Consider the following 11,922-nt stretch of genomic DNA (forward strand, 5'->3'; position numbering starts at 1 on the left):
AGCAACATGACTGGGGAGATGCTGTGCAACCTCTCTTAAAATGGATCCAGTAGAATCATTGGAGGTGCTTGCAAGTTGTTTCATTTCATTTAAGGTTTCCCTTACATCAATCTCCATTGCAGAGGCAGAGTGGTTATGATCTGTTGTCTTAATAATGATATCATTAAGGGTAACCGCTCTACCGCTGCAATGGGATGAGTAGTATTGCACACACCTCCAATGATTTCTAGGGAAACTTATCCTTTCTTTACAATATATGTATCCAGCATGCTTTAATAATTTGTTTCCTTTTCTTGATTTTATGTAGGAAACTGTTTCCTGAGTAGACATTATCTGTGAAGAAAATATGTTTCATTTAATATGTGGAATAAGAAGACAAACAACAAAGAACAATATCCTACATTATCCATAATGTGGCACTTTCTGGGAGTTAGAATAGTAAATTCTGCTTTTACACTATCCCCCACTTTCCCTAATGTTTCACCTCCTTGGAGCTAGAATACTAAATTCTGCCACTACACTATCCTACACTTTCCCTACTGCTGCACCTTCTTGGAATTAGAATAGTAATTGTTACCCCTACAGTATCCCAAACATTCACTACTGCTGCACCTTACTGGACTTAGAATAGTAATTGTTACCCCTACACAATCCCACACTTTCCCTACTGCTGCACCTTCCTGAAGTTAGAATAGTAATTGTTACCCCTACACTATCCCACACTTTCCCTACTGCTGCACCTTCCTGAAGTTAGAATAGTAATTGTTATCCCTACACCATCCCACACTTTCCCTACTGTTGCACCTTACTGGAGTTAGAATATTAATTTTTACCACTACACCATCCCACACTTTCCCTACTGGTGCACCTTCATGGATTTAGAATAGTAATTGTTACCCCTACACTATCCCACACATTTCCTACTGCTGCACCTTACTGGAGGTAGAAGAGTCATTAGTTCCCTGTACATTATTCAAAACTTTCCCTGCTGATGCACATATATGTGGTTAGAATAGTAATTGATACCTCCATACCATCCTACACATTTTCGAAGGCTGCAGCAATCTGGAGTTAGAAGAGTTATTGTTATCTCCAGAAGATGCTACACTTTCTGTATTGTTGCAGCTTTATTGCATATGTTTTAAAACGTTTTGCAAATTGAATGCTTTTCCACTTTGGAGTGTTCGTTTCAATTACCTTTTGATTTAGGTGTTTTCTTTTTGGTCTGGTTTCAGTCTGCTTTTTCGAATTTAGCTGGTCTTTTTTGTTGTCTGGTCTTGTGGGATTCAAATTGTGCTTTGGTTTTCAGAAGATTTATGTGAGTATCTGAAAAAATGAGAAAGTAATGCAATTGTTGTATTTTATTGCAGTGCTTGTGATATATTACAAAATGAAAAAATTTCATGTGCATAAGTGACATTTTACTTTATTTAACTTTATTACTATGCTACACTTTTGCTCCTACTGCTGCAGCAACTTGGAGTTAGAATAGTAATTGTTACCCCCTACACCATCCCACACTTTCCCTACTGTTGCACCTTCCAGGAGTTAGAATAGTAATTTTTACCACTACACCATCCCACACTTTCCCTACTGGTTGGCCTTCATGGAGTTAGAATAGTAATTGTTACCCCTACACTATCCCACACATTCTCTACTGCTGTACCTTACTGGAGGTAGAATAGTAATTGGTTCCCTGTACACCATCCAAAACTTTCCCTGCTGCTGCACATATATGGAGTTACAATACTAATTGATACCTCTATACCATCCGACACATTTTCGAGTGCTGCAGAAACCTGGAGTTACAAGAGTTATTGTTATCTAGAGAAGATGTTACACTTTCTGTATTGTTGCAGCTTTCTTGCATATCTTTTAAAAAGGTTTGCAAATTGAATGCTTTCCTACTTTGGAGTGTTCATTTCAATTACCTTTTGATTTAGGTGTTTTCTTCTTGGTCTGGTTTCAGTCTGCTTTTTCGAATTTTCCTGGTCTTTTTTGTTGTCTGGTCTTGTGGGATTCAAATTGTGCTTTGTTTTTCAGAAGATATATGTGAGTATCTGAAAAAATGAGAAAGTAATACAATTGTTGTGTTTTATTGCAGTGCTTGTGATATATTACAAAATGAAAAAATGTCATGCGCATAAGTGACATTTTACTTTATTTAACTTTTTTACTATGCTACACTTTTGCTCCTACTGCTGCAGCAACTTGGAGTTAGAATAGTAATTGTTACCCCTACACCATCCCACACTTTCCCTACTGTTGCACCTTACTGGATGTAGAATAGTAATTGGTTCCCTGTACACCATCCAACACTTTCCCTGCTGTTGCAGATTTATGGAGTTAGAATAGTAATTGATACCTGTATAGTAGCCTACACTTTTTCTAGTGCTGCAGCAACCTGGAGTTAGAATAGTAATTTTTTCCTCTACACCATCCCACACTTTCCATACTGCTGAAATTTCCTGGAGTTAGAATACTAATTATTACCCCTACAGTATCCTACACATTCACTACTGCTGCACCTTACTGGAGTGAGAATATTAATTGTTAACTGTACACCATCCTACACTTTCCCTAATTTTGCATGTTTTTGGAGTTAAAATCTTAATTGATAGCTCTACAACATCCCACATTTTATGTGCTGCTGCACCTTTATGACATTATGTGAATTATTTTAATCTCAACACTTTTTTACACTTTCACATTTATTTTTGCATTTATGAAGACAGCAAAAAAAACCAGTTATTTAATGTTTTACATATTTACCTTCTTTGTACATCGACCTTTGAATTTTTAAAGATGAGAATTTATTTATTTTTCTTTATTGAATTTCTGTGTGAAAAAAAGATTAAATATGTGTGGATTACAAAAAGTACCTTCGATTTATTCTTGATGAGTAGTGTGGCTCATTTGGAAAAAAGCTTTTTTTTTTAAGTAGTCGTTTTCGTCACAGTTTATAGAAGTTGTCTTTTAGAAAGAAATTTTTTTTGTGATGTTTGAAAAATAATATATATTATAATTTAATTCACAATCATTTTCTAAAATAAACAATTTAGTTTATATGATAGTAATGTTAAAATAAATTATGGTAATAGGTTGGTTTTTATTTTTTATTTAAAGATGCAAACTCAAACTTATTAGGTACAGCGTTTTAAATGATTCAACTAAACATTTCTGTTATTCGTTTTAGAAACTTACTTGTATTTCGGCAAATATTATTTCTTAAATGGAGTCGGGTCTTATCTCGGTGAAGAGGTCAGAGGTTCAGCTTTTGGCGTCTGGTCACTCTGGAAGTTGATAATCAACTGGTTTTAAAATGGTGTGTTGGTTGTATTTATAGGTTTTAGCAACTGTCATAGTTAATTTTAAAAAATATAGCGTTGGTTATATTTTTTAATAACCTTTTATTTACTGTGGAAACATATAATTAAAAATAGCATGTTAAGATGTGTTGTTTTCACTATTTTGATTTGTTTTGGCATCCATTTTGCAAGTAGTGTTGTGGTATTAATTTCATGGAAAGTGTTGTAGGACAATGTGGGAACTACAATGTTTAAAATGGCGACTATGTGTATGGTATACTTTTTTTTTCATGAACACTTATTTAATGAATTATTTATATTTTGTAAGTATATTATATTTAATAAATGGTTGCGTATGTCAAATTTTTAAAATAGGAAATAAGTGAGTATTTTTTTAATACATGAGTATTAATTTTAATACTCGAGTATTAATTTTAAAAAATGGTTTGCATTTCATTATATTAACGTTCCGTTTTTCTCTACATTTTAAAACACTTCCCCACCCAAAAACCCCTAGTTTCCCTGCATCCCGTGCCAGGTTTTATTTTACAAAAAGGAAAAAAAAAAAAAGACTATATTGATGCGTTGTAAAGGTATGCGTTATATTTTAATTCGTTGTAATAGCACTTTATAAATAATAAAACTATATCGTGTTGTAACAGTATTCGTTGTAACAACACGCGTTGTAAAGGTATTTGCGTTGTAAAAATTGTGTTGTAAAGGCATGCGTTGTAATAGTATGCACTGTAACGTCATACATCCGTATTGTTGGATGACACTGAGATCTCCAAAGTAGTTTTTAGGACGCAAGGGTTAACCAGATTCGGAGCTAAATCCTTATTCATTAAATTTTCAATCCTTGGCTCTTCCTCAAAAACCTTGTTTTTCCCGCTACTTACATGGAGTCACACCTGTCCTCTGTTGCACATTCTTTCAATACAGAATCTAATGCAGTTTTAGTAGCAATCTTGCTATCAATCATCCCCACAGTAGTTTATAGGTACTTAGTGATGAAAACATTATTCTTGTGTGGCATCCCCACAGAGGGCGGTCGCTTCCTCTTGCCACTACTCCTGAGAGTTCAATAGTAGATACAAAGCAAAACAGTAAGTCTCCTTACCAGTATCGAAATTAAACTGCTCTAATGAGACCAAGAGGGGTGGCCCAGCCCTCCAACGTTCTGCCACGGACTGGCGCAGACGGGCACGCTTGTGTGCTTCCTGTGCTGCGGGAGCCCAAGCCCTCTTTTGAGTGCCTCCTGGTGCGAAAACACACGTTGGCACCTCCGAGCGCTCAGCAGTATGGGGCATGTAGTGCTTTAATGGCGGTAACAGCTTGCGGTAAACAACAAACTCGGGTGTCCCGCACTGCAGTAGCCCAAGCCCTCTTTTGAGCCTCTCCTGGCGCAAAAACACACATAGGCACCTGCGGGCGCTTAGCAGTATGGGGGATGTAGCGCCCTAATGGTGGTAACTAGGCCTGGGCGGTAAATTCAGTTCCGCTCGTGGAATTCAGATAATTCAGCATTTCGCGGACAACGTGGAATTGCCCAAAATTCTGCGTTCCGCTGCTTCATGGAAATTTTTGCTTGTCTGCGTTCTCAAAATGCGTGTTCGCGAGATATTTCCCCCCACGTGAATAGGAAAAAAGCATCGCGAACAAGCAATTCCACGTGTTCTCAGAATTTCTGCGTGCTTGCGGAGATTTTTTACCATTTTGCTGAGCTTTGGGTAGCGCGAATATGCAAATTCCGCCCTCCCCTAGCGGTAACAGCTTGCGGCAAACAACAAACACGTGCTTCTCACACGCTTCCAAGCCCTTTTTTGAGCGCCTCCTGGTGCGAAAACACACGTTGGCGTCTCCGAGTGCTTAGCAGTATGGGGGATGTAGCCCCCTAATGGCGGTAGCAGCTTGCAGCAAACAACAAACACGGGGCATATACAAATAATTAGTTGTAAGGTTTCAGCGACCAGATGCTTTTCACCACCCCCTCCCCCTCCGCGGACCACCAGCCGACCATCACCACCTGGACTTCCGCCACGGTGGAACTCATCACCACAACCATGATGAAAGCTCAATCTGGAGCTCCCACGGATCCCTGCCTCCGAACAGCTACGAGAGGGCCGCCACCACTATCTCCCCCGAACTACGACAGGCCATCAACGCCTCCCTCCAATCCGGCATCTTCCCCAACATCTGGAAGCGGGCTGAAGTTAAGCCTCTCCTCAAGAAACCCACGGCCGACCCTACAGACCTGAAGATCTACCGGTCCATCTCCCTGCTCCCTTTCGCCACCAAAATCACCGAAAGACTCGTGAATACACAACTGACCACGTTCATTTAAGAAAACGCCATCCTAGACGCTTCCCAGTCCTGATTCCTGCAGCAACCACAGCACCAAGACTGCACTCCTTGCCGCCACCGACGACATACGCTTACTCGACCAGGGAAACACAGCAACCCTCATCCTACTAGACCTCTCCATGGCGTTCAGCACCGTCTCACACCACACCCTCGCTGCCTGACTTCATGACGCCGGGATACAGGGAACCGCCCTCAACTGGATCCATACCTTTCTCTCTCGCAGAACCTAGAGGATCAGACTCCCCCCCTTCATCTCCGAACCCACAGAGATCAGCTGCGGAGAACCAGATGGATCATCGCTCAGCCCCACGCTGTTTAACATTTACATTGCCTCCCTCGCCACCATTTACATGGCCTCCCTTGCCGCCATTGTCAGACAGCACAGACTCAACATATTTTCCTATGCCGATGACACCCAGCTCATCCTCTCTCTCACGAAGGATCCCGATGACACCAAGATCAGCTTCTAGGAAGGAATGAAGGACGTCGCTGCTTGGATCATGGACAGCTGCCTGAAGCTCAACACTAAGAAGACAGAAGTCAACATCCTGGGACCCTCGACCTCTGCCTGGGACGACACATGGTGGCCCTCGGAAGTCCTCCAACCCCAACAGACTACGCTCGGAACCTTGGCATCATCCTTGACTCCTCCCTCATCATGACCCTCCAGATCAACACCGTTGCCTCCACCAGTTTCAACTGCCTCCGGATCCTCCGAAAGACCTTTAAATGGATCCCCCCGAGCACAGAAAAACCGTCACCCATGCACTCATAACCATCGGACTGGACTACGGAAAAGGATCTCTATGCCGGCATCAACAGAACCCTCCTACACAAACTCCAAACCATCCAAACGCCGCGGTCAGACCCGTGCTCGGGACACCTCGACACGAACACATGACGCAACACCTCCACGACCTACACTGGCTCCCCATCGAAAAGAGAATAACCTTCAAGCTTCTCATCCACACCTACAAATCCCTCCACAACATCGGACCCAAATACCTCAATGAGAGAGTCCGTTTCCACGCATCCAAAAGGAATCTCCGATCTGCTGACCTCGCACTAGCAGAGATCCCCTGCATCTGCAGAAGCAGAGCAGGAGGAAGGGCCTTCTCCTACATCGCAGCCAAGACCTGGAATGAGCTCCCAGTCAGCATGAGGTGCTCCCCGAACCTACGCGCCTTCAGGAAGGACCTCAAGACCTTGCTCTTCGACTGAGCCGGATCTGCCCCCCACTCCCTAGCGCCTTGAGACCCTCACAGGTGAGTAGCATGCTCTATAAACCAAATGATTGATTAATTGATAAATGTTTGAGTTGAACTAGTACACCTGGTAAGTGTATGTATGTTGAAGACATTTATAATGTACCATTTGTGTTGCAATTACATGCATGCTAAATACATGTATGGTACTGTATCATGCGTGGTAGTGACCACGTTGTAAAGGCATGCATGGTAGTTGCATGCGTTACTCCATCATACAACCACAGCACACATGGAAAGAGTAAAAAACAAAGAGAAATAAACATATTTCTCTTTCTTACCCCTCACCTCACATCACTTTGTAAATCTTGCACAGCGTCAAATTCCATGGGTGATCTGTCCATGGAACGCCTCCTGGGTGCAGAGTAAGGTGACACAGCTATTTGCGATGCGTCGCTATACTCATGATTGTGAAGGTAGCTTTGCTTGGCTTCATAAATCTTTATGAGAGCCATGAGTCACACCTGTAGCACTTTATGTAGCACTTTATGTGGGCAAAAGTGACATAGGGCTCTCATAAATAAGCCCCAAAGTCAAAAGCAGCCAGACAACTGCAGAGAGAGTTAGGGGAGTATGCTGACATGGCAAAGTAAGGTGTGGACAGAAATTAATTTTAGATATCCCGAACCACATCAGAATGACATTTGATCATTGTGATAGATTATTAGATCGTAGAACATTATCATAAATCATTATGTATATCATAAAATTAGAAAGTGTGAATGGAGAATTTTATAATCAAAAGGCAAAACATGACAGGTCATGTGTGAGTTAAAGTAAGTATTTGTGATTAGATAGATGAAGGGGGTAGCTGCAGCACCATGTTAAGGAACAAATATTAAGTTAATTAAAAGTTTTTTCAATAGTCTCATTTTAAAAATATCTGAGACAGTCATCTTTGATACCAAAGCGATGACATTCCAGATTCTGTGAGCATCCCTGGAGAAGGCTCGATCAAGTGTTTTCTGCTTGTTGAATTTCTGGATTTCAAACACCAAGCCTTCTTTGCTTCTGGAATTTCTGTGTATTCCCAAGAAGGGCAGCTTCTGAGGTAGGTGGGAAGGGGAGTTATAATGCACAGCTCCATTGGATGCGCATGTTGACCGGATTTCCAAGCTAGGAGTCCGTAGAGAGCTCTAGGTGCTTGTTGGAAGGTGGTTTATCGGTGGTAAGCATGCACCTACCACCAGTAACAAGTCCACCAACACTGTACTGGGTCCTAAAAAGGGTCTCAATAAATGAGTCCCTTGCTCAACCCTCGGAAGCTGACACTGAACAATAAGGCTTAACTTAGGAGACAGGCATGTAAAGTATTTAAAAACACCATTACAGCAAATAAGTAAGACACAACACACAATAAAAATCTCGCACTAATTCATAATATTAGGAAATATTTTTATCTTTAAAATGACATAAAAACAATCAAAATCCATTATAGAGAACTGGAGATATGACTTTTTAAAGAATAACCGCTTTATAGTGCTCAAAAACCAATAGTGCCACTCTGAGACATCTGCTTGTGCTTCACCGGGACAAAGACAACGTTTCAGCCCAAACGCGATGGAGCCCTGCTCGGTTACACCAAGCGAGAGGCCCCTGGCAATTTTAGCCTACACTCCTAAAAACTTTTCTGGAGCCTTTTCTTCTGACTGCCCTCTCAGCTCTCCACCAAGCCGAATTTGGTGAGGGTTCACAGGCTTGACTTTCAGGGAGTGCCCACTCACATGCTGGAAGTCTGACCTCAGGAGATCTTCACTGGGAGAATCCTGGAATTTAGGGTGGGTCGCAGTTGAAGATGGTCGGCTTGGCTCTTGCGGTCAGGTTAGTCACCTTATGGAGCTTGTTTCCAAAAGTTCCAAAACTTTCCCAAACCTTTGGAGGTCCTTCCAGAAGGTCTCCTTGTAGGTTCCAAAAAATTCATTCCAACACAAATCCAACGGTTTTGAATCTTCTAGACAGTCCTTGGCAGGTCTACACTTACCACAATGCACTTTGTGAACCTCTTAAAAGTGCACAGGACACACGCCAGGATTGGGACTCTGGCTGGAGAGGAGTTGTTTAAGCTCTGTTAACCTGAAGCTGCAGGGAGTCCACTCCTTGCTCCATCTTGTAGGAACGCAAAGTCCTCAAAGCTGTAATACCAGATAGTGCAGCAGGCGTAGTCTTCACCAAGTAGGCCCTTTAGTGCAGATCACAATTCCAGCAGGGCAGTCCTCCTTCTTCTTGGAGTTTCAGGCAGCAGACTGAGAGGCTATGCACCTCTCACATATTTATTCTCAGCTTATGGGCATCAAGATGTTGACACCCTTGACCAAAGAGCTGCAGGGGGCTACCCAGGCGCATGATCACTTCACCCAAAGTGGGCATCTTCTTGTCCCAGAAAGTACTATTCTTTCAAAATCCATGATGGCTGAAATTTCGTCAAAGCAGTAAGAGCTAACTAAACCTGGTCTCAGTGTGGCACGTTCCATAGCTCTCCTTCCCCTAACAGCGGAAAATTCCTTCCTTAAGCCTGCAATCTGGCTAGAGCGCAGGGGACTGGCGTTAGGTAGGCCTGGCATTCACTGCCTCTCTATCTTTGAAACCTCATACTTTATGACCCCTCCCCCCTGACCAGGCATCCTGTGTAGTTGCAAGGCTCTCTCCAGCAGATAGCCTCTCCACTGGATAGCCACGTATCACCTAATCAAAGCAGCCTTGCTAAGCCTGTTCACACTGACCAATCAGGGAGGACTGCAGGAAGGCTGAATTTTGGCTTACAGACAAGAAAGTGTCATAACGTCTTTTCTTTATAATAAAGAAAAAAGTTTATTTATAATCATCTATTGTGGTACACTGTGCTTTTTTAGACAAATTTTGGTTTTGTCTCTGAAATAGACATTCATTGTGACAATTACCTTATTACAATTGCCTTGGAAGTTATTACCTACTATGCTTGTTGCCCTGTCCTAGGAATTGATATATATACTCTACAGGGGGTCCTTGATATTTTCAAAGAAATAACGTCTTTTCTGTACAAGTTATGATAAATTCAACAAGAGCAATCTGTTGGATTATCACTACCATTCTGTAATGTCTACGGGTAATACCTTTCAACACTTTCGTAGCAATAGTTATGTGTCCATAACATATTGCCATGTTAGCCTAGGAGGTCAAATATCTACAAAAGAGGAAAATTAAATGTGCAATTCCTCTCTTACCAGGGTTTATTAAACATGATTTATAAGGACCCTGCTCATAATAACTGAATCCCCCACCCCTAGGACACCTATGGGATACCTGAAGGTTGCCTCATATGTAGACATGATGTAGATTAATACTTCACAGTGCCCCCAGCACCAAAAATCGAATTTGCACTGGGTTACCATGGGAGCAATTATTGGCAAACGAAATGAGGCGAAGAGGTGGGGGGCACTAATAGCATCAACACTTGCAGAATGGAAGAAAGACCTGGATTGGTGCATGATGGGCGAGAAAGTAACATATGAAGGGAGGAGGACAGATATGGGGGAAGGGGAGCACATATGGGGGGAATATATGTACCCCTTCAGTATTCACAATTCGGGGGGGAGATTCCAGGAGGAACCGACCTCGGTTGAGGTGTGTGATAGTGGGAGATGGAACCGAGATGTCCAGTTGTTTCGTTGAGTTAAGTATACATGTTTTGCTGTAAACAAAATTCGGTGACCATGCTGCTCTATATTTGCTTAATAAAAGAACAATTTTGCATGAAATTTCTACACTGGGGAAAAACAAAATGGGCTATTTTTCATCAACAGGGTTTATAAAAACATATTTTATAATGACCCTGCTTATAGTTATAACGGCCCTGCTTATAGTAACCTGACCCCCACCCCTGGATCTCCTTGGGGAGACCTTGGGGCTACCTGATATGTACAAATAATGTAGATTATCACTGTTATAGTGCTTTTGCCACTAAGGTCGAGTCTGCAGTGAATTTACTTTTTACAAGCAGTGCTGCAACTCGGGACTGCTTTTAAAACGACATCATCTCTCAGCAGTGCATGCATGCAAGTGCAAACAAAGGCTGCTGACCTCCAAACTGCCAGGCTGTATTATATACTGGGGACTTATGGGTAATATTCATCCCCATGCCCTATTATCTACTAGGCACATATGGGGTAGATCTTCCCAAGTGTTAGTGTACCTCAATGCATGTGTGTGTTTAACATAGCACTGGCCCTGGGCCTGGGTAGCAGGGTCTCAGAGCACAGTCATGGTCAGCTACATGTCAGCACATGACAATTGGGGAGAATGGGACAAAAGCGTGACTTTCTAACAGTGCTGATGATATGAGTTCTGTACTGTTGTATGAGGGAAAAACACATGCAAATACCAGACATGCTTTTACAACGTGGTCACTACCACGCAAGATCCAGTACCACAAACATCATTAGCACACGTCATTATAAGGCACATTTAGAAGCATACATTCTAAATACCTTTAACACACATATACTTACCACACATACCAGTACAATGCACACATTTACAACTAGTAGCACACATGGAAAGTGGAAAATGCCTCATAGGATGTGGAAAAAGGTATCCCTTCCTGCACAAAAAACAATCCTGGATGCAATAGGGGCAACCTTGCACCATGGTGCAAGGGTGCCTATGTTAGTTCTAGGCTGCCCAAATGGCACGAGAGCAGGCAGAAAGGACAGGAATGCACCTTTTTGCTGAACTACGGTGCATTACTGCCCTTTCACTTTGGCGTAGGGCAGCCCAACAAGGTGCCTTGCTGTGATGCACTATGCCAAAGCATCATAAATGAGGCCCTGAATCTACCAACACCCTGCAAAAATGCGATTTATGGGTATACAATCTCTTTTCACTACCCACAATAAGTCGACAATGAGCTGTAAGTACTTTATAACCTTACTACGCCTAACCCTACTATCCGGAAACCATTCCTGGATGACAGAAATGTGAAAAGCAGCAAACATTTAGCTGACTGCCAT

Source organism: Triturus cristatus, chromosome 3_1 (assembly GCF_964204655.1).
Source record: "Triturus cristatus chromosome 3_1, aTriCri1.1, whole genome shotgun sequence".
NCBI classification, from domain to species: Eukaryota; Metazoa; Chordata; class Amphibia; order Caudata; family Salamandridae; genus Triturus; species Triturus cristatus.